The sequence below is a fragment of the Mirounga angustirostris genome, unplaced genomic scaffold (assembly GCF_029215605.1).
Source record: "Mirounga angustirostris isolate CCGP_5_RB_7025 unplaced genomic scaffold, mMirAng1.0.hap1 SCAF_9, whole genome shotgun sequence".
NCBI lineage: Eukaryota > Metazoa > Chordata > Mammalia > Carnivora > Phocidae > Mirounga > Mirounga angustirostris.
Genome location: NW_026991717.1, coordinates 76,426,961 through 76,454,904, shown reverse-complemented (window position 1 = coordinate 76,454,904; position 27,944 = coordinate 76,426,961). Strand labels below are relative to the sequence as shown.

The 27,944-nt window shown below is 33.7% G+C and overlaps 1 long non-coding RNA gene across 1 annotated transcript in view; it reads right to left on the bottom strand.

Moving 5' to 3' along the window:
• Positions 1–209: 209 nt before the first annotated feature.
• The window catches only part of LOC123861490 (uncharacterized), an 84,379-nt gene continuing 56,644 nt past the window's right edge, over positions 210–27,944 (bottom strand). The window contains exons 3-5 of the long non-coding RNA XR_008508084.2: positions 1,758–1,842; positions 719–818; positions 210–506 (exon numbers count right to left, since the gene is read on the bottom strand). This is a non-coding gene — a long non-coding RNA (uncharacterized LOC123861490). The remainder of the gene's footprint in view (positions 507–718; positions 819–1,757; positions 1,843–27,944) is intronic.

Genomic DNA, 27,944 nt, shown 5'->3' with positions numbered 1-27,944 from the left:
TGCATTAGCCGAAGAAAAACAGAAAAATCTTAGCGGAGTAGACTGCCTACATGTTAAGGATTCCTGAAGTCGGCAAAGGACAATGCTTCCTAGTATTTATTAGCATAGGGAAGGTGCTCCTGCTGTTCCTAAAGCTTACAACACACTGTCAGCCATCATGCTTTAAATGAAAACATTCTGGAACAATCTTCAACTACCTGGCTCCCAAGCCAGCCAGCATGTCAACAACTGAAAGTCAATGTTACCTGTGTCTCTTCTTTTAGCGGGAGGCTTACTTAACAGTGGTATCTCCACAGTCATCCTTGGCACACCTGGTCACAGACACACATGATTTACACAGCTGCACAGTCTGGGTTTGTGCTGAGACAGATTTTAGCAGATGAGGCATAAAATTTGAAAATACACAGCCAGGGAGATGGGTAGTATGAAAAGCCTCCGTTCCATAAAAATCGGTCTTCAGATTTTGTTCATAAGTCTTTCCAACTAAGTAGAAAAGTGACAAAGTTCTGAAAAAATATATGAGTATGCTGTAAGATAAATAGATTAGCTAGCATGAGCTGGCATAAATAAATATTCACCATTTAGATGTATCATTATACATAATAATTGAATGAACACATTGGCCAGGATAATGCTGGAAAAAACAAAATATGAAATTAGGCCTATGAAAACATGAGGGACAAACTGAGAAAAGATAAACAAAGGTATCTACACTTACCTTGCTCAGAAGGTAAAGTGGGAGTAAATATGGGGGGGCCATCCAGGAGATTCACCTAGCTGTGCTTGTTGTCAGACCTGAGGTGTTGTGCAAAATTGCTCTATAAAAAAAAAGGGGAGAGATAGAAATCATGAATTTGTTAATGTGTCTTCTTCTGTGTGCCTTTTTAGTCCAGCACTATTGTACCCAGGAAAATCCCAGTTATTAAATAATAATTTATATTGCACTATCTCCCTTGGAGAAAAGATTTATCCATAAAAAATCTTAGGGATACACCATGAATGATCTTTCTTATTCAGTTCATATAAAATGAACCAGTTTTAATTTTAATAATATTATTTAGTTAATGATGTCACTTTTTCTTTATCATTAATATCTTTTAGTTCAAAATATACTGGGATGCTAATATATTGAAATCTTTTGTTTTATCAACTAAATGCTAACGATACTATACAGACACATGTACCTCAGTACTTTCCCCCAAAACTTTACTACTTTTTATATTATTTTAAACATATGTACAGATTAATAAGGACAATAGCATTGGAATCTTAATTTAGGACATAAGAAGAAGCCTGATATATGCAAAAAATAAAAAAATAAACATAATCACTAAATAATTGTCAAGTCTAAAGCTAATCTTGGATGAGCAAATGATGTAGAAATTAACACTTTGAATTGTTTGTCAAAATAAAGTGGTACAATTTGAGTCCACTCAGCCTAGATGCCGATTATTCCAAGGAGCCTTTCAACATATCCCAACTTTAAGTAACAATTCACTTTTCTGAAGTCTCAGAGCCATTTATCCATACCTGTTTTATGAAAAAAATATTATCTTTCAACCATTCCATATAATTCAACGTGTACTTTATCTCTTCCATTCCTCTAGAAAGTTTTCAGGGTAAGAGATTTATCTGATTTTTTTCCTAAGTGGTTAATTTTTGATGCGCACTATTTTTAAATGGATGAATGACGCAGTTGTTATAAGGTATTAGGTTATCTACCAGGGCTACAATTCTCATCTGGGGCCCTTTATTACCTTCTTCCAAGGTCACTGATTGTTGACAGATTTCAGTCTCTTGAGGGTGTGGAACTGAGATCCTTCTTTTCTGACACATCAATTCCTTCAAATTCAAGCAAACAAAGGACAATTGCATCTTTTTTATGCTTTGAATTTTTCTGAATTCCCTTTCTACCTTGCCTTTTGCTCTTAAGGGATCGTGTGATTATATTGGGCCCCTGCTGCTGGATAATCCAGGGTAATCTCTCTGTTTTAAATTCACCTAATTGGTTAATTTAATTACATATACAAAATTCCTTTTGACATGATAAATAACATATTCACAGTCTGGGGATCAGGGGAACAAGATATGGAATCATCTTGGAAGGCATAATTCACCTATCATACCCATCTTATCTAAAATTTTATCATCTAATATATATTTATTTGAATATGTAAGCAGACTTTTATTAGATTACTATTCCTGAAGATGAGAATATAGTCACTTTTCACATTCGTATATCAGCATGAGTTAGCTTAGTCAGAATTTTCACTTTTAAAAACTAATATACGCGCTTAAGGAATAAGAGTTGTAGAGATACAAAGGAAAATACAGAATGATGGTGTCATTTTATAGCATGCACAGGTATTTCCCAGGGGAAAACCAAAGAATCACCTGAGTGGACTACTAAAGTGTGGTATTCTGGAAAGGGATGTTAGAAAGTAGAAAAGTGAGGGGGACAGAGACAATAAAGAACCATCAATAGCTTCCTAAGGGCTGTGAATTATTGAAATGAACTAGGTAAGCTAACCATATCTTGGATTTCCCCTCCTCCTTTATCAGTTACTCAAGCGCCACACAGACACACACCGACACAGACAGACGGTCAGAGAGACAGACAGACACACACACAGATATGAAAGAACCTAGACCCAGGGGTACAAGAAACCATTCTAATAAGTTTCTGGAGTTGAGAAACCTGCACAATCTTTTTGTAAAATAACAACAGAGTTGGGATTGAGGTAGAGGGGGATTTAGGATAGAAGGAAAGATACAATATGCAAGTACTTCTAATGGTTTCAAAACACCCCTTAACTTCCAGGAATAACCCTGTCTATTCAATTATTGTAATGTATATATAAAGAAAGAAATAATTTTCTTTTGGAACAAATATTGAGTTCACAATAATCCAATTACAACCTCAACAGGGAGAAAAACCAATCTCTGTTTCACTTCACTGCACCACAGTATTTAATCTTTTTCTATTGATAGTGCATGCAATTTCCATTAGAAGAGTTTTAAACATCAGAGGTAACATTTGGAGGCGGCAGCAGATTCACAGCAGCTCTTTAATATTTGGTCACTTCATAATTAGATTATAACTTTACAAGAAAGCACATACGAGGCACTGGGTCACAGCTTTAAAGTTATAAAACCAATAAAATTATCCAGGGTGTATCATTATTTTGAAATGACTTATAAGCAGTTTCATTTTACTGCCAAACATTTTTATAATTCCTTTCCCAAAGACAAATGTGTTCAGCTTGATTTGTGTTTGTCTTTGCATTTAATCATGTTTGCAGTCCTTTTTTGAATTTACAATTAATCCTCTTTACATTTATGTAACACTGTTCTAAACTTTTTCCTCCTAAATTCATCTTGGTGGGTGATTGCTTATTATATTTTTATGCTGTTGTAATTATTATATATACATAGTGCTTTGAGCATCCTGACAGGTGTTTTACAATTGTATTATTTTATTGCTCAAACATTTGCAAATAACATATTCATAAAGTCTAAAACATGTAAATGTGACACAGATTCTAATGTGGTTCAGAAAAAGACTAGATCAGGAATGTTTTCTGTAAATGTAAATTAGCATTTTACATACTACTGACCAGACTGCCTCTGATATGTGTGTGAATTTAGTCACCTTTCCTCAGAGGGTTAGTAGAGCAGGCATTTATAGATCAAAACAAAATACAGCAATAGACAGGTGAGGCTAAAAGTGAATGGATTTTTCTTTGTCTGTTTTGGTGGCGGTGGTATTCTAAAAGAAGATTTAAAAAAACAGAAATTTTAAGGAAAACAATGGGTATGAGGAGGAGGAAACCGGGACTTAGCTATAGTTTTTCCAATTACTGAGTTTACCAACATATTATTCAAAGTGATGTTAAGAAGTTTCTCCCCTCTAGATTATCATTCACAACAGAATACATAAATGGGAAAAACAGCAAGTGCAGACCAGAACCCAATAAAAGCCTCTAGGGTAGACATTTTGCTTTTCCTCTATTCTGACTGTGGAGAAGATGTGGATCAGACTCTCATTTTGCTTCCTAAGAACTTCCCCCATAATACTCCACAACTTACCCTATATAGTATTGCTTTTCCCTTATCCTGTATGACAGTATCTGAAGTAAATACTGGGTGGCATGCCCCGCTACTGTTCTCCTGTATGCTTTGCCTATGCAATTTTGCAGCCCTGAAATAAATATACACTTGTAGTCTTGGCTTTTAGTGTGGACTTGTAGTTTCTTTGTCAATACACTTTTCTCAGGAATTTTTTTAAGTGTCTCTATTCTCAGATAACATGATTGCTTATGCTGTAAATCCTTTAGACTATACGATGAAAGTTCTTGGTACTAATAAGTGATACGGCAATATCACTGGGTACAAAGTCAATATACAAATATCAACTGTATTTCTACATACTAGTAATAAACAGGTAGTCAAAATTATAATAGTGACATTTATAATGGCACTGGAAAATAACAAAATAGGTATAAATTTAGCAAAATATGTACAGGCACTGTACACTGACCACTAGAAGACATCAATAAAAAACTAAGAGAACTAAATGAGACATATACCATGTTCATTTATCAGATGATTCTTAAGATCTTTATTTTTTTTCCAAATTGATCTATAGGTCTAATATAATCCAAACTAAAACCACAATATGATTATTGTAATCTGACAAAATGATTCTAAATTTCGTATGAAAAGAAAAAGGAATAACAAAAACAGTTTTGAAGAGAAGGGCAAAGTTGGAAGTCTCATTCTATTTGATACAAAGCTATAATAATCAAGTGTGGCATTAGTGAAAGGACAGACAGATAAAAAAATGGGGCAAAATAAATATCCACAAATAGAGACACATAACCATAATCAACTGATTTTTGTCAAATATGCAAAGGCAAGTCAATGAAGAAAAAAACCTTTTAACAAAAGCTGCTGGAACATTTGCATATCCACATGCAAGAAAAAATAAAGAAGCTTTGAGCAAACCTCCCATCTCATATAATAATTAACTCAAACAGAACATAAACCTAAATGCAAAATGTAAAACTCTAAAACTTCTAAAGGAAAATATAGATCATTTTGGAGACCCTTGGAATAGGCTAAGGGCTCTTAGTTATAACATTAAAAGCATGATCTCCAAAGAATGTACTGAGATTAGACTTAATCAAAATAAAAACTTTTTTTTTTCTATGAATGACGTTTTGAAAGATTTAAAAGACAAACTATAGACTATGAAAAGATATTGGCATGGGTGAGGTCTCACAAGGAACCTGGATCCATAGAATATAGAGAAACTCAAAACTAAGAAAACCCAATGAAAAAACTGAAGAAAATGTTTGAAAAGACACTTCACCAAAGAAAATATATGAGTGGCAAATAAGTACATGAAAAGTTGTTCCATATTACTAGTCATTAGGTACAGTATAAATTAACACCATAAAGAGATACAGATTGGCAAATAACCTCTATCCGACTGACAAACAGCAACCTGATAAAGCCACATGTGCTGGAGAGTTTGCAGAGCAACCATAAATTTCATACATTGCTGCTAGCAATGCAAAAATGGTGCAGCCAAGAGTTTAACATTTTTTAATAAAACTGAACATACACGTACCATATGACTCAATAATCCCCCACGTAGGTATTCATCCAGGAGAAATAAAACTTATGTTCATAAAAATCCTGTACATGGATGTTTATAGTAGTTTTATTCATATACTGCAAAAACTGAAAACCACCTAAATGCCCTTCAGCTAGTAAAAGGATAAAAAGACTGTGGTGAAGCCATACAATGCAGTATCACTCAGCAATAAATGGGAACAGATTGATAGAAACAACAGTATGTACATACTTCAAGTGCATTATAGTAAGGGAAAGAAGCCAGTCTTCAAAGGCTTTGTACTTCATGATTCCATTTGCATGCCATCCTGGAAAAGGCAAAACTATAGAGAATAAGAAAAGATGATAGATGCCAGGTTTTAGGGATGGGGAAAAGGCTGATTACAAAAGGGCACCACTGGAGAATATTCTGGATGATGGAACTGCCCCATAAATTGTTCATTTTAGTAGTTATACAACTCCATGCATTTGTCAAAACTCATAGAAGAATTGTATACCAAAAAGATGAATTTTACCATATGTAAATTTAACATGCATAAGTAAAAATTAAAAATTAACAGGGAAATTTTGAAATACACTACTTAAATTTTTAAACATTGTCAATAATAGAATTAGAGAGCAAGAAAACTACTGTGGAAATAGCATAATAATAATAATGAGTCAATAGGTGTTTATTTGATCTAGAGAGACAGTAATATAACTATATTATTTAGAGATATTAATCAAGAGAATTAAAAAGGGAAATGGTTATTCCTGAGAAAGTATTATAGGGTGAGCTGTACACTTGCTTCATCTGTCATGACTGAATTTTTTAAGTATATATATATAATATATATACATACATATACATCTCTTTTAATAAAAATAAACTATGTAGTGTTTATAGGAATTGTATTAAGATGACAGATGGTATATATTAAATAAATCTAATTTAATGATGTGAATTTAGTAATATTTATATAATCCTTCTGATGCCTTCAGAATATATGAAGATGAAGAAGCCATTTTTTTCAGTTTATTCAAAGTTGATTTCTGGATGTGTTAGATCTCAAATCATAATTATTTATGAATCTTGTATATAAAGCAAACAGACAATTTGAGCAACATTCTTTATACACCCATATCCTAATCTTATTTTTTGTCAGCTTATCTTGCATCATTCTTTGCAGTCTGTAAAGTCATCTATGAGGGTACTTGGGGAATGCTAAAAGTTCTAATAAAGTAATTAATCCACTAAAAGATGTGTGTCCCATAGACTTTGTACATGACATAAAATTCTCAATACAGGAAAAAAAAAATGAATTCTACCATACAGGGTATAGATCTCAAGAGCAGGCTGGTAAGACAAACTCCTGTTTGAAAATATAGCATACATCTTGGTCCAACTTTTTTAGTATACTTTTTTTCTCTAAACTCTCAGGAAACCCTACCAAATATTATTCTGGCCCCGATAAATATGTTCTTGTCCCTTCTAAATATAATACCACTTTTCTCATGGAAAAGATGGTTTGCATCACAAAGTATTATTAAATAACATACCACTGTCATGACAAATGCTTAGAAACCTGCCTATATTTTCCTTGTATATCTCAACCCTATCAAAATCAACTTTCTGTCAACTTTCATGCTTAGAAACCAAGGATTACCTATTGATTCTGACAAAGACAGCTCTGACTACTAAAAGAGGCAAAAGTTATAAGACCTACTAAGCTGAAATTATTGACCTCTTTTACAAAAGCTTCAATTCTATTTTGGAGAATGTTTTATTTTGTTTTTTTTTTATGTTTTTTTAATATGGATTTTCTACAATTTAATACAGTTCCTGCATATACTTTTTGAATTCAATTAATTTCATGATAAAATCAGAAGGAGGATCCCAAGTGTCACATTATACAAACTAAACACTTACTGAGAAACAATACACAGCCCTCTTTATCCTATTTCTTATGGCATAAGGCATGCTGATTCATATATCAGTATTCTGAACCTGTCTTTGTTTTGAACAACATTGCAATAATAACCAGAGGTGGAAAGCTTATTGAGGGAGGGGGAGGAATTACATTCCAACAAAGAAATATATTTCATTTTAAGTACCCGGGGGGGTTATTTTATAAGAAAGTATGAAATTAAAAAAAAATACAGTTTGGCAGTGGCCTTTATGTCTAGAATATTGCTTTCTCAATATAACCCCCATTGAGGCAAAAGTAATATTAACAAATGATAAAGTTTTGCTGTAATTCTTAGTGTTTTAATAAACATAGTTATAACATGCCAAGTAAATTAAACTCCTTAATCTTTTCCCCCTATTTTACTCTAACACTGCATTGCTGTACTTGGAAAATGATCATTCCACAAACAAAGTCACTAATCATCCAAGACTGATTAAAAAGAAAAAAAGTTTTCTTGATTCCTTGTGACCCCTAAACTGAAGTCTTTGAATAGGAGATTAAAGCTTAATTATTTTGATGTACCAGTTCAGTGTTATCAATCTGGCCTCTTCACCATTTCGAAAGTGTAAATTGCTTGAGTAAAATAGGTGAACGCTCTGTCCTTTCCCTTTTTAAAGAATTCACATTTTCAATTTCCAGATGAAAAATAATACCCTGACTAAATGCTAATCATACTTTCTGCTGACAAAGATAGAATAAACCAGGAGATTATCTAGAATACTAAGGGGATAGCAGTATGAATAAATCAATACTGCCCCTACATATATTACTAATCTTCTTTGGTACATAAAACACAAAGTTTTTTGAAAAAAATGTAGACTACTTTGAGATAAGGTTTAATGTGCTCTCTCAATCTTAAGAATAGTGTTCTTTGCTCACCTATTTTAAGTATGAAAAAGAATCTGAGAACAGTCGGTGCCCCCTACCCCATCACTATTATCTACTCAGCACTGCTCTACCCAGGTAACCACATCAATGTCATCTATGGATTTCCAAATATCTATGCTACATAAATATTGCCTTATAGAAATTTTAACATGAAACTGAATATTTTTTTCTTGAAATCATAGTTTATATATTGATCCACACACATGTATATAGAGTTGGTATGTTATTCTATTATGTATCAATGTTCCATAATTTATTTAAATTGCTACCTATGTGTCCAGAAACAGCCATGTCCTGATGTTGATCACAGCCCCCTTCTGTTCTCTCTTATGGAGAATTTCCTTTCAATACCTCTTGAGTCCTTCCCCACTAGCCATTCACAAGAGAAACAGATCTCATGCAAGGTTGCTTGAGTTCAAATTTTGGCTCCATCATTTTTCACCATATGAATTTTAGTCATATTATTGAACTTCTCTAAGCATCAGCTTATACTTCAGTAAAAATATATAATAATTTCTCATAAGTTTTAAAAATCATAAAATTTATGAAACATACTTAGCACAGTCCTTGGTACATTCTAAGTGCTTTATGAATAAACAGTGTAGATACTGATACCCTTATGCCCAAAGGCCTTCTGGGACAGGAGGTAAAATCATCACTACAGATGAAGTTTTAAATATATCCACCAAGAGCTATAGCCCTGGTCTGGACATGTGCCAATCTACAGAGTGGCAGGAATTTCCTAATATCTACATAACTACAATGAGAAGATGGGTCTTGCCACAACGGGGTACTGCTCTAAAATGATTAGACCCTTCCCCTTTAGAGGCAGTAAGTTGCCAATAACTTTTAAATTGTAGACTCAAACTCTAAGACCCCACATGCCTACTAATAACCTCTATATGAACATTAATTTACATATATCAAGCAGTACAACTGTCTGGCTTACATTCAGGTAACTTGTATGCATGACTGTTAACCTTGCCTCTGCCCACACTGCGGATTCAGTTGTGCCCAATAAAGTGATATGAAACTCCCTTATTCCCAGAACTAAACAGCAAATTGTCCTTGTATTTAACTGCTCTGTAAATAAATGAGGGTGGGAGGCTGGGGGGGGGGGGGCACCATTCTCTTCTGTAGCATGTAATTTGGAGCCCAAATGAAATGGGAACTCATTCTCTTATTCTCTAAGTAGTCTTAGCTCCTGTGCAGCACTGCTTGAGTGTCTCATATTACCTCATTTATTTCCACAATATCCATGTGTAAGGTGGCTATTAGTATCTACATACTACAGAAGAAGGGTAAGAAGCTTAAGAAACATAGATAACTTCTTCAAAGTCTCAAAATTATTGACAGAGCTAGTATTCAAGTGTAGGTTTTTCTACCACATTATATTGTCTCTCATGAATAAGTAGAGAATTTGTGTGAAACTGACTAAATTCTGCAAAGGTCTTAACTAAACCAAATTCGGTTCTTCTTTTCTACAAGAAAAAAGTCTATGTTCAGGGAACCTAATGTTATACTATGTTGAGCAGTACATTAGAACGTAAAACACAATAACTGTTGACACATTTTCAAAGGTATCAGTCAGGAAGGTAACCACGTAGTAGGTACTCCCAAAGTTGGAATGGCAAACACTTCTAAATGAGCAGATACGATGACACAAGAAAATTTACATAAAATAATGTAGGTGATCAAATTAGCACATTAAAGCCAGGGAGACTGAATACTTTCAGACCTCTAGTTAGAGTACTGTTTGTGCTCAAAATGGCTGTACATTGGTGGATCAAACAGTGCATGTTTAAATGATCACCACTATTCTATAATCCAGACAGAACGTATGAACACTGGCTGGTCTCCAGTAAGGAACATCCTTCTAAGCCACTGAACAAAACTTTTCCGTAAAGGAATTAAGTGTATAAACTTGTCCTCAATAGAACTATGCTTCAAATCAGTGCTTCCAAGTTATGGCCTAATTTTAATGATAGGAATTTACAGTGTTCAAATCGCCTTCACATTCCTTTACTCACTTGGGCCTCACAAGAACCCTTTCCTCTTGACAAGGTGAATACCACTCTCTCATTTTTTGAGAAAATAGCATTGGATTTGAAGTTAATGCATCTGCCCAAAGATTCTTCTTTCCATTATTAAGAAAGGACACAGTTTCCTTACCCTCAGCCAAATGTTCTTCTAGTGATCATGGTAATGGTGATGAAATAAGAACATCTACAATAACACAGTAGCAGTATTAATAGCCTTGTGTTCCCAAGCATGTATGCAAAAATCCCTTTGGTGTAGGCTTAATGATGACATATTACCTCATCTAATCCTTATAACAGTGCTATGAAATAAATGTTATCTTAAGTAAATCAGGAAACTGAGGCAGGGAGAGGTTTAAATACTTTCCTACATTACATAGCTCATAAGTACCACAGTAAAAACTTAGATGCTTCTCAAGGTAACACTGCTTATCAGAGATACAGTTCAAAAATAGCCCGTGTACTGGTCTCCTCTAATTTTACTGTTCAAATTAGGATAAAGTCTATATTGTATTTAGGACATGAATTATTATTTCATAATTTTCTAATTTAAATCTGACATCATCAGTCTTTAAATATCATATAAAAAGTATTTGCCTTTATTAGGATAAGGGTTTTTGGGGTGCTTTGCTATAGCTGCTTTGGAGCATCTCCTCTTCTGATCACACTAACAAATGAATAAAAAAAAATGTTTAAGGCAGAAGAACATTTTATTCTCCAGCTCTACAAGTTTTAGTCTCTCTGTATTTCTCTGCGCATCTCCCTAGGTCTTGCCTTCTTTCTCTTTTCCTCTGATCTCTCAGTCCAGATCACTGATACACCTAATTTCAAAGACTCATTTCCATTACAGTTAATTCAACAAATGTTAAGAACTTAAAATACCGGAATACTTTATTAAGTGCTATGAGTACAACAATGAGTGAAGTAAACATGGCATCTTCCCTTACAGGTAAAGGGACTTTATATAAAGATACTGACATTAAGCAAATGCATTAATAATTGAATAATGGTCAAAAAGCAGTATGGAGAAAAGTAGGATTCATGATGATATGTGAACTTTAATTAAAGAGAGGTTCATGTAACCAGTGAACTCAAGAAAGGTCTCCCTGATGAAGTAATTTTTAGGTGAAATTTGAAATGTGAGTAGGAATTATGCATATTAATAGGGTAGGGAACTTGTCCAAAGGCCCTGAGGCAGGAAGGTACTGAATTAAAATACTGGAGCTAAAGTTTAGAGAAGAAGGATTAGAGTCCACTAGCCTACTGAGATAAATGTATGCCTTATTTATGATACTCACTTTCCTCTGTAATTGAAAGAAGCAATTGAAGATTGTAAGCAAGAAAGGATTTTCTGTTTAAAAACACACACCAGTAAATGGGGAAAGAATTGATTGGAGGCCCCAAGACTATTTTTGAGATCAGTTACGCAAAAGTTACAAAATCTTAGGCAAGAAATACTGGTAGTTAAAATTAGAATTGCATCAGTGGGTATGGAGAAATGGCACACATGATTAGGAGTCTACACACTTGGTCATTTATTGGGAAGAGTAAAAGAGCTAGAAGAGTCAAGAATAAATTCAAATATTTTGGCATGAAAAACTGGATACAAATTTTTTAAATTTTTGAAATATTAGAAATCAAGTTTAAAACATGTTCACTTTGAGATACCAAGGAGAAATTAGGAAGTTGAGGGGAAAAAAGCTATATGAAACAGAAAAGAAATATGGAAAGTTAAATTGTTGTATATTTAAACTACTCAATAATTAAAAGGAGCAAATATTTAGTGCATGCAAAAACATGAATGAGTCTTCAAAATGTGCTAAGCAGACGTAGCCAAAGATCACAGTGTTAGGATTTTGTATATGTGACTATAAATAGGTAAAACTAATCTATACTGACAAAAATTAGATAAATGGTTGTCTACTGCAGAAGAGAGTAGAGAAAGGAGGTCAGAGAGAGAGAGAGTGTTAAAGGGACAAGTTGAAGCTTTTGGGGATGGTGGAAATTACCTAAATATTGATATGACAATGGTTAAAGTCTGTGTGTGTGTGTGTGTGTGTGTTTATATATATCAACATTGATTGGGCTGTACAGTTAAAATAGGTACATTTTATTAAATGCAAACTATACCAATAAATTGATTTTTAAAAGATAAATATGTGATATCAGCTAATTTTATGCTTTTTTACCTTTTTTCCAAAAAGTACAAAAAGAACCAGTTAATTTTGTGATAGGACTAAAAATAGTGTTCAGGGAATTGAGGATTCACTTCTAGCAATAATACTCTTAAATAACACATAGAAATAAAGTAAAAATATATTAAATTGTATTGAACTGTTGCATTTGAACCTTCCTTATGCTTTTACTTAAAATTGAGGTTATCAATAAAATTAAAATTTTATAATCTGTGAAAGACACTGTCAAGAATATGAAAAAACAAACTACACACTGGGAGCAAGTATTTGCAAAGACTCATCTAATAAAGGACTATTATTCAAAATATACAAAGAACTCTTAAAACTCAACAATAAGAAAACAAAATAATTGATTATAAAATGAGACAAAGACCTTAATAGACACTTCACCAACGGAGATACAGAGATGGCAAATAAGCATATGAAAAGATGCTTCACATCATATGCCATTAGGGAAATGCAAATTAAAACAACAAGGACATATCACTACATGCTTATTAGAATGGCCAAAATCCAGAACACTGACAATACCAAATGCTGACGTAGATGTGGAGTAACAGAAACTCTCATTCATTTGTGATGGGAATGCAAAAATGTACAGCCACTTTGGAAGACAGTTTGGCTATTTCTTATAAAACTCGACATAGCCTTTCCATGCAATCCTGTAATTATGCTCCCTGATATTTACCCAAAGGAATTAAAAATTTATGTTCATACAAAAACCTGCACAAGGATGTTTACAGCAGCTTTATTACTTAGCTTTTATCCAAAACCTGGATAAACTGGATGTCCATCAATAGGTGAATGGGTAAGTAAATTGTGTTATGTCCAGAAAATGGATATTATTCAGTGCTAAAGAATGAGTTTTGGGGCCATTAAAAGAGATGGAAGAATATTAAATGCATCTTACTGAGTGAAAGAAGCCAACCTGAAAGGCTATATACTGTATGATTCCAAGCATATGCCATTCTGGAAAAGGCAAAACTGTGAAGAGAGTAAAAATCAGTGGTTACCAGGGGAGAAAAGGAAGGGTAAACAGGCAGGGCACATAGGATTTTTAGGACAGAGAAACTATTCTGTATGCTATTATGGTAGCTACATGTCATTATACATTTGTTAAAACTCATAGAATGTGCAACATCAAGAATGACAAAAAAGCCTATTACAAAATAAAGTCTATTAAAAAGAAAAAAATTGAGGCTGGTGATTATATTTCAGCACATTGGATATAACTGAAGAATCTTGTTACTAAGACTGCAGTAAATGATCTTTACTAAATATTTTTAAAAAGTTGTATTTTATATACGATTTGTCACTCAAATCATCTGCTTACTACCTGTAAAAATGCTCCATATCTTTACAATGATTTCAAATTCAGATCAGGTTATTAATCTCCCCTGTATCCAGTACACAGGTATTAGGTATTTCACTGCCCCACTGGAGGCCTGTACTGATTTCCGAGTTACAAATATCACAGCGCATAATTTTATGAACCTTCAACTAAATTTAAATTATTTCAGCTGTGATTAATAAAGGAGTGAATATCAATTATAATATTCGAACAGTAGTATTTAAAGCATTTTGGTGAGTTCAAACTGGATAATACTGCACTTGGAATACTCCATAGTATTTTGAACAAGTTTATATAGAATCAAATGGTTTGACTCTATTTAAACAGCTGCATTGTGCTTATACTCTAGGTAGAAATTATCATCTTGCGACCCAACATCAACATTTTTTTAGTGGCTCCCATGAAGAGTACATAATTTGCTGAAAACATAAATACACAGTTGTGTTATCTGTCAAAACACAGAGTCATCAAAGTTGAAAAGGGAGAGAGAAAATTTGTAACATGCCTGACATAGAGCAGGCTGCTAGTAGGAGGAAGCAAACTGTCAGAGTTCAATGCTTGATTAGAGCACAAGATGGACAGGATTTGTCTAACTTTAATTTTTAGACTCTCGGTATATTTTGTCCATATTTACCACTATGAGTATTCATAAAATAAAACAATGGAATCGTGCCCAGAAAAGAAAATTAAAAGTCCAACTTTAATTATTAACACAATTTAACATGGAAAATGAAAAAAAAATGGCAGCTGGAAAATGAAAGAAGAGAAAGGGAGAATAAAGATGTCTTTTATCATTAAAAACATGTTTTGTGAAAAGCAAGAGAAAAATGAAAATTGCTAATGTTAATTTAAATTAAATGCTCTTACTATGAAAACCAAATTCAGAAGAATCAATAAATTGAACTGTAACCACCATGAAAATCAACAATAATAAAGATTTAAATAACATCAGATAATTTTGTGATTATAAGACTGTTCAGACGTCAAGATAACTTTAAGAAAAATAAAGGCACATTCTATCAGTTTCTAAATAAGATGATGATTGGTTCATAATAAAACGATGAAAATTTACACCCACAGAAGAAAACGTTACAGTTGAGGACAAGATAATCAGTATAATCAGAAATCTGACAAAGTGGCAGAAAAAGAAATCCTCCACACAATTTTCCTTCTTTAGTACAAGTAACATCTCCCACTTCTATTCACCCTGTTGTATAGTTATCTAGTATAATTCAAGGAGAAAAGAGAGAGTGATTATACTTCTGTCTCAATGGGTGAAAGTACCTCATCATGGGTGGATTCTCTGTCAGACTGTCTAACTGTGCAAAAGTTGGGTGGATCTAACATAGACATAATGAAAAAAAAAAACTTTTATTGCTCTGCAGTGTGGACAGAAGCAAAAGGATTGTGGATGGAAGGGTATGACTTCTTGGAGGATGGAATATGAGTAGCTATATAGAGATAGGTTACAGTTTCCACAACCTGCAGCCTTTAAGTACAGTCGTTAAGATATACATATGGGCAGCAGCGGGCACACTTGGAAAAGACCATAGTTTTTCTGGCCTGGAGAAAGGAAAAGAGAAGCCAGGAAGCTAGGGATTATAAAGATAGTAGTGGAATCATAAATGTGAGCCTTCACAGAAAGGGGAGTCTTCAAACTTTCTAACCATGACTGTGACTGATCCCTCAACCATGCACATGGCAAAATAGATTCAAGGAGAATTGACTTCTGAACCAGGACCAGATTTGTTCCCCAAGAACCAAACGGTAAAGGTTAAGTACAAGAAAAATACCTTCTAAAAGAAAGGAAACAATAGTCCTAGAAGATAATAACAGAATCAATAATCCACATAATGTAATATTCATAATGTCTAAGATACAGTCCAAAAGGTCATGACATACCAAGAACCAAGAAGTGGAACACAATATTAGGGAAAAGAAAATCAATTAAATCCCAACTAAGAGAAAGAATTTAGAAGTGGCTACCACATCCTCAGTGAAATAAAAGACCATGTATTCAGTGAATGAAAATTTCAACCAAGAAATAGAAAGTCTTAGTAGAGAAAAAAAAAAAGACCCAAATGGAAATTCCAGAAATAACAAATAAAATATATAGAAGGAAACACAGAAGGAATTCTTTTTGATCCATGGTAGGACAATATTTCTAATAGTACACGAAGCACAAATCATAAGAAAAAATAATCTGGGATTGATTTAAAAATGTGCTTCAAAATTAAAATAATGAAAATGTAAGCCACGCACAGGGAGAAAATATTTGCAATACAAATGCCTGATAAAGAACATTTTAACTAATAATGAGACAAACAACCCAATGTGACAAATGTGACATTTAAACAGATAATTCACTAAATAAATAATATGGATAAATGGCCAATAGATAGATGTTAAAATGCTCGACATTCCTAGAATCAAAGAAATCTAAATTAAAATCATAATGAAATTCCTATATATACTCAATAAAATATCTAGAATTAAAACAACTGACAATAACTAGTGCAGATATGAAACAATTGAAATTTTCATATATTGCTGGTGGAAATATTAAATGGTTATCATTTTTAAAAACAGCTTGATAGTTCATTATGAATTTTAACATTTCCTTGATGTAAAACCACATGCAACACAGATATTCTCCTAGGTATTTCCCCAAGAAAAATAAAAATACATAGCCATACAAAAACTTGTACATCAATGTACATCATTTAAATAATTACTGCTCCACACATAAAAACAACACAAATGTCTATTACTAGGCAAAATGATAAATTGTGGTGTATCCATACAATAAAATGATATTCAGCAAGAAAGAGAAATGAACTACAGATAACCAAAACAACATTTAATAATCCCAATACATGTGAGTGAAAGAAACAAGACACAAAAGAGTATAAATTGCATGATTCCATTTACATAAGTTTTTTTTTTTTAAAGATTTTATTTATTTATTTGAGAGAGAATGAGAGACAGAGAGCACGAGAGGGAAGAGGGCAGAGGGAGAAGCAGACCCCCCGCTGAGCAGGGAGCCCAAAGCGGGACTCGATCCCGGGACTCCAGGATCAGGACCTGAGCCGAAGGCAGTCGCTTAACCAACTGAGCCACCCAGGCGCCCCTTTTTACATAAGTTTTTAGGACAGGTGAAATGAATCTGCAGTAATAGCAATTACATCAAATACGGCACTAGGCCAGGGCTGGCTATGAAGGAACTTTTGGGGTAACAGAAATATTCTAAAATGATTGGGTTATAATTACAAGTTATATGTGGGAACATATTTGAAAAACTCTTTGAACTGTCCACTTAAAGTGAGTGCATATTACTGTATATAAATTATATTTCAATAAAGTTAAGTAGAATGCAATTTTGATTTCATATCCAAAACTTAATATAATTCATTATATGAATGGAATAAGAAAGGAAAACCACATAATCATCTCAATAGACACAGAAGAACTATTTAACTAAATCCAACACATTCTTTCCTGATAAAACATTTCAGCAAAGTAAGAGTAGAAGTGAATTTCTTCAAGCTGATAAAAGGCAATTTTTTTTCCCTCTAAAATTGGGAACAATAAAATGTGTGTGGGGGGGGTGGGTAGAGGACAAAGAAAAGAAAGGAAATGAAAAATTTCAGGGTAGTTACCTTCTCTACACTTGAATTTGGCGGAAAGAGGGGAAGGTGGTCAAAAAGTACAAGCTTTCAGTTGTAAGATAAATACGTCTGGGGATGCAATGTACAGCATGGTTACTAAAGTTAACAATACCATATTGTATATTATAAAGTTTCTGAGAATAGATCTTAAAAGATCTCATCACAAGAAAAAAACTGATGTAAGGTGATGAATGTTAACTAAACTTATTGTGGTGATCATTTTACAAGAAATATATGTATCAAATCATGTTGTACACTTTAAACTAATACAAGGTTATATGCCAACTGTATCTCAATAGAACTGTGGGAAAAAAAATCCAGATTAACCAATTAGGAAAAACTAGGAAGGCAAAGCAGGCAAGTTTGAACTAACTAGAAAAGATGTTCCCTTTTCAAAAAAGCACTGCACGATTGCTAAGTAGAGCACAACTGGATTTCAGCAACCATTTACAAACTCAGCTGGAGAATTCTGTGCACTGAAAATCTGCACAGTCATATATTGTTCTTAGGCATATTTTATTCCCTTCTTGGTGATTTACAATGCACAATAGCATACAAACAAGATTTAGAAGTTTTAATCAACATAATAATTTTATTGTTTTTAACCACTTCCCAAACCTCAGTTTGTAGAATATAGATTCTCAATATATTTATTAAATAACTAATATGAAATAAACTTTTCTTCTGTTATAATACCAATTAACATACCATACAAATGGCATTCTACACAGCTTCCTTTAGCTCTCCTTACCTACACTAAATGGTCCTGTCCTGCCAGAAAGGCTTTTCACACATATTTCAAGATGGAAGTTATTCTCTGATCAAGGTGATTAGCAATTTAACTTCCAGAGAAGTAGCACCTGCTTATACACTTTATGACATAAAAGCAATGACATTGTATGGTGATTGGTATATATATCTCTTGTCCTTTATTCTTAAGATTAGAGAACTACGAATGTTCAATGCTCATTTATAACAGCAGAGGAACTAAGATAAAAAAGAATTTGTACTTTCATATGGAATTATCAAAATTCTCATTTTTTTCTCCTCACCAACTAATGTCAGGAGATTTTTAAAATAATGTCACAGGACATGGAAGTGCATTTTTAGTAAAACTGGATTCTATTTAGTAATATTTTATTATTTTAATAAGAGAAGAAAGTGTCTTTGATTGCTACCCTGTACTTTTTGTATAGTCTTAAATTTGCAACATCTTCATGAAGTTTTGATATTAGGACTTCAATGACTTCATAAAATGAGTTGGAAATTATTCTCTTCTCTATTTTCTGAAAAAGCTTGTGTGAAATTGATATTATTTACTCCTTAAATGTCCACTACAGTTCATCAGTGAAAGCATCTAGGCCTGGAGTTCTTTGGAAAGTTTTTTGGTAATTAATTCAACTTTTATTATAGATATAGAAGTATTCTGATTTTCTATTTCATCTTGTGTCAGTTTTTGTAAGTTGTATTTTTAAGAAATATGTGCATTATATATAGTTGTCAAATTTACTGGTATTAAGGCTTCCCTTATTGCCATTTAGTATCTATATGATATGGAGTGATAGATCTTTACACAGTTTTAAAACTGAATTTCAGATCATTATCTGAGATCAAATGAGAAGAAACTTGATAAATTCTTTTTAATCTCTAAGCCTTTCTTATTCTAAATGAAAAATAAAGAAATAGCAAAGGGGGACATACATATCATATATATGTGAAAGTTTTATATTTTAGTATTTTATATAGTATTTCTTTAGTGGATGAGAACTTTAGATATATATGAATTATTATTTAATTACTGTATTAAATATAATGATTTCAATTAAAATGGAAATTTCCAACCTCCTGTTGAAACTAATAAATGGCAATGATGTATAGATACATAGGCAATGTCAGTATGATAAGTCAATTTCTACTTAATTTATATCAACTTAGCAATCAGAAATCACATAAGATCATACAAAGTGTTACAAACTCAACTCTTAAACAAAACAACAGAAAACAAGTAAAAACAAGTATAAGCCTCATCCTATGTGTTTTATGAGAATTCAGTTAATATTCTGGTTTAGTATTTACTATCTGAACTGGAGAAACAGAAGACTATCAGAATGCAAGAAAACATAATAAATTACTTTTAAAAACAACAACAAAAAAGGTATTGTCTCCTTCATTTCCAACACAAGATGGCTCACTAAGATTTAAAAATAATTAATTTATTAAAAGGTCAATTAATATGCTGCACTCTTCAGGTTTAGATTCTAATCTCCTTATGGAAGAGATGGCCAATTTTATTGTTGTTTCTCTCACAGATGATTCTCTAAGTTTTTAAGAAGCATGCATTTAAAACCTTATGCCTGATTCACACTTAACACACTTAGACAACAAAAGTCCTTTGAGAAATCTGTCTCCTGATGCTCAGGTTTTCTTCTAATCATCATACAAATTACCTCTTTCCAAGTGCTTCAGGGAATATTAATATTACATCTAATATGAAGTACACGAAATATATCCAAGAAATAAGCTGCATTTACCCAATATAAGGGACGATGCCAAATTTGACAGGGGATTGGCACCTAACACATATCATTAGTAATTACAGTATGAAAGCATGTTTTAGCCTTTATTGTTTTAACACTTCTGAATAAACACAGAACTGAATCATACAATGCGGAAAAAAATATTTCCTTATGCCTTGTACATCCTCTATCGTTAAACTGATCAGTTCTTCCAATTTTTTTGTGTGACAAGGCTTCTTTTGAAGAAAAGAAACAAAAGAACTTTTCCTGGGTTCTTTCTTGGAGTTTTTTTTTTTTTTCCCTGCTTTGCTCAGCATTTCATGTATACAGTAGCCCTACTGATAATTTTCAGTATTTATTCATCTAATTGCTTTGATGAAAACACTTGCTGATCATCCTACAGTAGGCAAGAACAAGACAGCTGCACATTTAGTCTTAAAAAGCTCTTATTCCTTTAATTTTTTAAAAGATTTATTTGTTTATTTGAGAGAAAGTGAGAGAGAGAGAGAGAGAGAGAGAGAGCAATCACAGGGAGGGGCAGAAGGAGAGGGAGAGAGAAACTTTAGCAGACTCCTTGCTGAGCTCCGAGCCCAATGTGGGATTCGATCTCATGACCCTGAGATTATGACCTGAGCCAAAACTAAGAGTCCAATGCTTAACCGACTGCTCCACCAAGGGGCCCCTTACTCTTTTATTTTTCAATTGTAAAAACTTGTTTTTTAATTGAAGTATAGTTAACACACAATGTTACATTAGTTTCAGGTGTACAACACAGTAATTTGACAAGTCTATAAGTTATGCTATATTCATCATAAGTCTAGCTACCATCTGTCACTGTACAACTTTATTACAATACCACTGACTGCATTCCCTACACCCTACCTTTTACCCTCGAGATTCATTCATTTCATAACTGGAAGCCTGTATATCCCACTCTCCTGTATTCTTTATAGTTATGTTTTCTGTGAGATTTCTTTACATTGGCTACCTACCAGAAATTAATATAAGGCTAACCCAGATAATTTTGAAAGTAACACACTAAGTTTTATTTTTCACCACAAAATAAAAGATAGCTAGAAATGAGTACTTTGTGTGTGTGTGTGTGTGTGTGTGTATAAAACCTCTTGAGCACCTCTTGAAAAAGCTGGAAAGTCAATCTTTACTATCACCAGTAATGTAATCTAATGCTATGCATATCCTTAGATAAAATACTAATATGTAATCTTCATTAGTATCACTCTAAAAACAGCATTATTTTTATAATATATAATGTATAATAAACATAAAGTACAGACGATTTTTCATTCACCTTTATACTAGAAAATATTTAATCTTATAGACATTAAATAGAATGGCCACCCCCTTCTTTTCATTATGGATTACTGAGTGCTTTTGGGAACGAAACAACAGAAATTAAAATTCTTCTTTCCTATATTTATTAATAAAATAGGATGAGTGTTTAGGTTTAATAGTGAAATATTTCATTTATTGATTAATTTGAATACATTTCTTGAGAACCTTTTGGTGTTAGATTCTAGGTTAGACACTGAGTATAAATACAATGCTAAAACAACTCTTCAACACTTGCTATACCAATTAGAATGATATCAGTTGCATGGTACAGAAATTCTATTAAAATGGCTTAAACAGTGGTGCCTGGGTGGCTCAGTTAAGCATATGACTCTTGGTTTTGGCTCAGGTCATGATCTCATGGGAGCTAGGATGGAGCAGACTAGGCTCTGTGCTCAGTGGGGAGTCTGCTTGAAGATTCTCTCTCTCTGCCTCTCGCCCACGCAGACTCGCTCTCTCTCTAAAATAAATCTTAAAAAAAAAAAGGCTTAAATGATAAGGGGATATATTATCTCAAGAAACAAGAAATCCGGGCGCCTCAGTGGCTCAGATGGTTAAGCGTCTGCCTTCAGCTCAGGTCATGATCCCAGGGTCCTGGGATCGGGCCCCACATTGGGCTCCTGGCTCAGTGGGGAGCCTGCTTCTCCCTCTCCCTCTGCCTCTCCCCCTGCTCAGGGTCTCTCTCTCTGTATCTCTGTCTCAAATGAATAAATAAAAAATCTTAAAAAAAACAACAAGAAATCCAGATGTCAGGAATATTACAATGTTGGTTAATTTTTACTCAGTGTCAGGATCAAAGGTCCGTGTTTCTTCTTTTTGTTTTGACACCTTTAGTGTGTATACCTATTTTCCTCATTATCACATGATGGCTACTGCAATTCCATACAGAGCCAACAACATCCAATGAATAAAAAGGGGATGTTTCTTCTTGACTACTTTTTATACCAGTGGAAACTCTCAACTTTGTCAAATTTCAACTACTTTATCATTGGCCAATATTGATCCCATTTCCTTTCTCTAATTACTGGCAAAGAAAATTGAGTCGTGAAATGCTTAAGGAAATAATTTATCTGCTCCTTGGGCTCCAGATAGTCTGATGTTTTATTAAAATATAGCCTAGTTACAGAGATTTTTGCATCAAGAGAATTAGGTTGGTAAACAACGGGCCTCAGTACCATCCTGCAAACATAACTTTCTCAGGCACATCTCTTTCTTGATTCACGGTTTTCTGTTTCTCCAAGTTCTCCCAACTCTAACCCTATCTTTTGAACTCCTTTTCAGCCTTTAAGAATCAACTACAGGTTAAAAACTAGGGACAAAACCTAAGTTTTACATTAAAAAAAAAAACACCAAAATAAATCATGAGAGTTATACCTTATTTTGTTCTGAATGTTCCAAGAATTGTTTACTATTTCAGAAAATTTCTTCACCAATGGCAATTCTGCTCAAAATTTTTGAGTCACCAACACAATAGTTTAGCTTTGTAGCAGACACACAGAGAATCTCTGCTTTGTTATGCCTTCCAGTGTAGTTGTGTCGGAGTATTTACACATTGAAATGTCATCATTTTATTGTAAATTGATTTTTTATTTCTTTTTGAAAAATGAGCCAACCGTTATGATCTGCTAGCTTTCTGTTATAGAAGCAATCTATCATTATGAAAACGCAGTATAAGTGAGATTAGACTTCAATTGCTCCAGAAGACAGAGCAAGTTCACATGGCTCAGACTCTACTGTATTGCCACTTTGCCTTCATCTTACACCAGTGGCCTCATGGAGAGTTCCGTATGACAAGTCTATGGAATGAAAAAACATCAGGCCTCATTTACAGATGACTACGTATAATATGTTGCCTCCATACACCTTCTGTATGACCAGGAAGAATAGTGGTAAAGAGATCTTACAAGTGGACAAAATGAGGTGATATTTCTGATTGTCCATTTTCAACGTAAGGATAATTAAATAAAAGTACAGGTATCTGATTTGTGGTTGCATTTAACATTTTTTAAAAAGTCAGGAAAATGGAGAGAATGTAACACTGAGACTAGAAAGCCTAGAATAGGGGTATGATGGTGCACTGCTCAAAATGGACACAGCCTGTGGAAATATTTTTCTCTCATGTGAATATTCATCAAAGGGCATCCACTGCAGAGGAAGCTTTCCATCAGCAGGTGGATGGGATAAAGCAGTCTATACATGACAAACTATCACTTTACCAGGCACCTTGTTTCTTGCTTAATAGACTCAAGTATAAAATTTCATGAAGAATGGAGGTTATGAACAACCTTAATAACGTAGAATTCCCCTGAGTAATTCAGCATAGAATTCTCATTATACTCTGTTTTAAGCAGACATCAATGCTGAGCTCTGCATATGGCACCAACAGTAGGAAACCTTCCAGCCACCTGATGGCAGGTTGAAATTATTGAATCCTTTCTATTATGAACAGAATCGTAATTTGTCCTCACTGAAAAAGAACCTTAACTAGCTAGGCATTTGTGATGGTAACCAAAAATAGCCAATAATAACATCTCTTACCTCAAAGCTTGCCATTTCATACATTTGCCCGAAAGTGTCCTTCTTAGGAAGTTCCAAGATGACTCCAAGGTAGCTACTTCTATGACTTTATTCAGCCAAGAGTTAAAAGAAATCATATATGCTTTTCTTTCCGTTGGTGGAAGTATAACTCACTACACATTTAGCCCCTTCTTTTTATTACTCCAGGCTACTTTAATTTGTTATCCTGGCCTGAGACAATTATTTCTCTTTAAGGAGTTTATTTGATAGGTAAACCTAGGGCGTAGAAGTAAGGATAGAGAAACTGAAATAAGGAGAGAAAGTTGATAAAGGAATGCTTTATCAAAGTTGTCATTGTGGGTAGCTGTGCTTAGTCCTATCTGGAACCTTCCAAAGAGCATATATAATGTCTCTTAAAATTATACACCTGAGGATCAATTTTAAGAAGCACTTATCCATTGGCTCTCATCTATTAGAGGGCTGCCCCTGGAAATGCTTACTTTTCCAAAATGAGATAAAAAATGAATATTTGGATATTCATGTCATCAGAGACATGTGCTTACACAATTCCAATTTCCCTCATCCTTGGGCAGAATTTTAGATGGCCTACATTTCCATACACTCCTAAGGTGTATGGAGCCTCACTGTCATCACGTGATACATGAAATTGCCCATTCACTGTTATCACTAGACAAGAAAGAAACAAAAATATACCAGCAAATCCTGAGTTCCAGACATATTTTTTCAGTTTTATTGAGAAATAATTGACACACATCACTGTGTAAGTTTAAAGAAGACAGCACGATGGTTTGATTTGCATATACTGTGAAATAATTACAGTAGGTTCAGCTAACATCCATTTTATCAAATAGATACAAAAAAAGAAAATAAAGAATAAAAGGAAAAAATTCCTTGTGATGAGAACTCTCAGGGTTTATGCTCTTGACAATTCTCCTATATATCATATAGCTATAGTCATCATGTTGTACATTACATTCCTAGCACTTATTTATCTCATAACTGAATGTACCTTTTGACCATTTTCTCCAATTCTGCCTCCCTCACCCTCTGCTTCTGGTAATCACAAGTCTGATCTCTTTTTCTGTTTTTTTTTTTTTAATTCCAAATATAAGTGAGATCATACAATGTTTGTCTTTCTCTGACTTATTTCACTTAACATAATGCCTTCAAGGTCTGTCCATGTTGTCACAAATGGTAGGATTCCCTCATTTTTTTAGTGGCTGAATAATGTTTCATTGTAAATATATACCACAACTTCTTTTGCCATTTATCCATTGATGGAAACTTGGGTTGTTTCCCTGTTTTGGCTATTGTAAACAATAGTGTTATGAACATGAGGGTGTAGATAGCTTTTTTTTTTTTAAGATTTTATTTATTTTTTTGAGAGAAAGAGAATGTGTGAGCAGGGGGAGGGATGGTAGGGGAAGGAGAGGAAGAGGGAAAGAATCCCAAACAGACTCCGTACTGAGCATGGAGCCCAATGTGGGGCTCAATCTCACGACCTGGAGATCATGACCTGAGCCAAAACCAAGAGTCAGACTTTCATCTGACTGAGCGGCCTAGGCACCCCAGAAGATGCAGATCTCTTTTTGAGTTGATGTTTACATTACCTTTGGATATATTTCCCAAAGTGGAATTGCTGGATTATATGGTAGTTCTAATTTTAATTTTTTGAGGGTCCTTCATACTGTTTTCTATAGTGGCTGCACCAATTTACAATCCCACCAACAGTGCCCAAGGGTTCCCTTTTCTCCATATCCACGGCAGCATTTGTTATATTTTTTCTTTTTCATGATGGCCATTCTAACTGGTCTGAGGTGATACCTCATTGTAGTTTTAATCTGCTTTTCACTAATGACTAGTGATGTTGAGCACTTTTTCATGTACCTGTGGCCTCTTGTGTGTGTGTGTGTGTGTATATATATATATATATATATATATATATATATATATATATATATATATATTCTGCTACTGAGTTATATGAGTTCTTTATAAATTTGGATATTAACCCCTTATCAGATATATGGGTTACAAATATTTTTGGTTACAAATATTGTTTTCCATTCCATAGGTTTGCTTTTCACTTTGTTGATGGTTTCTTTCGCTCTGCAGAGCAAATGATGTAATCCCACTTATTTTATATTTCGTAGCTTGTGCTTTAGGTGTCATATCCAGAAAAATCATTACCAAGACCATGTCAAGGAGCTTATTCTTGTTTTCTTCCAGGAGTTTCATGATTTCAGGCCTTACATTTAAGTCTTTAATCCACTTTGAGTTAATTTTTGTGAGGGGCATAAGATATGTGTCCACTTTCATTCTTTTACACATGAATATCCAATTACCCCAGCACCATTTATTGAAATGACCATCTTTTCTCCATTGAGTATCCTTGCCTCCCTTGTCAAATATTAGTGGATCCTATATGCTTGGGTTTATATCTGGGATCTTGATACTGTTCCATTGTTCTATTTGTCTGTTTTTATGCCAGCCTCATACTGTTTTGATGACTATAGCTTTGTAGTATAGCTTGAAATCAGGAAGTGCAATGTTGCCTGCTTTGTTCTTCCTTCTCAGGATTTCTTTGGCTATTTGGGATCTTCTGTGGTTCCATATGCATTTTAGGAGTGTTTTTTTCTACTTATATAAAAAAAATGCCATTGGAATCTTGACAGAGATTGCATTGAATCTATAGATGCCTTTTGTCAGTATTGACATTTTAACAATATTAATTATTCCAACTCATGAACACAGAATACTTTTCATTTTTGTCTTCTTCATGTTTCATCAACGTCTTGTAGTTTTCAGAGTACAGATCTTTCACCTCCTTAGTTAAATTTATTCCTAAGTATTTTGTTGTGTTTGATGCTAATGCAAATGGGGTTGATTTATTTCTTTTTCAGAAAATTAGTTGTTAGTGTATAGAAATGCTACTGATGTTTGTATGTTAATTTTGCATCCTGCAACTTTACTGGATTCATTGATTAAAGTTTTTTTGTTGAGTCTTTAGAATTTTCTCCCTATAAGATTATGTCATCTGCAAATAGAGACAATTTTACTTCTTTTCCAATTCTGATATTGTTTGCTTCTTTTTCTTGCCTGATTGCTTTAGCTAGGACTTCTAGTACTATGTTGAACAGGAGTGGTGACAGTGAGCACCTTTGTCCAGACATATTTCTATATGTCCTAATCTTGAAACAGGACCCTATTTCCTCAAGATAATCAGGGTTAAGTATCCCATGAGTATGTGAATTTCTTTACTTGACTTCTTGTCCACCAGAATGAAGAACAAGTGCATGTAACCTGATCAAAGTGTTTATCCAGGATCTCTTATCAATCAAAACTTAAAGTTACAAGGATAGAAAACCTAAATAATACAAGTGGATTACTGGGAGTGATGATGAGGGGACTTAATCCTACTGTCATTTGATTTTAGACTCTTGATTCTAGAAACTGGAGACACAACACTATGTATTTGTCACTGATTCAATGTATATACTAAAAACTGTAATACAGTATTCCAATAGATGCCCTTGGGTTGGCTCATCTGTTGAGCCTTTAATAGACTATTAAATTATTATATTACATTGGCTGCTCCTGGATGATTCTTTATAGACTTTGTTCATTTTATGACCATGTGTCCATTATTCCATGTCCCTTGCAGTAAAATAGTTCCTTAATTATAGGCAATATTATATGGGAATCCCATGTCAGCAAATCCAGCATTCTCTAAGTCCAGAAGGTGCTGGCAGCAGTTTTATGGATTGGGAAAATAACCCATTTTCAGAATGGGTGTATAGTCCATTAAGT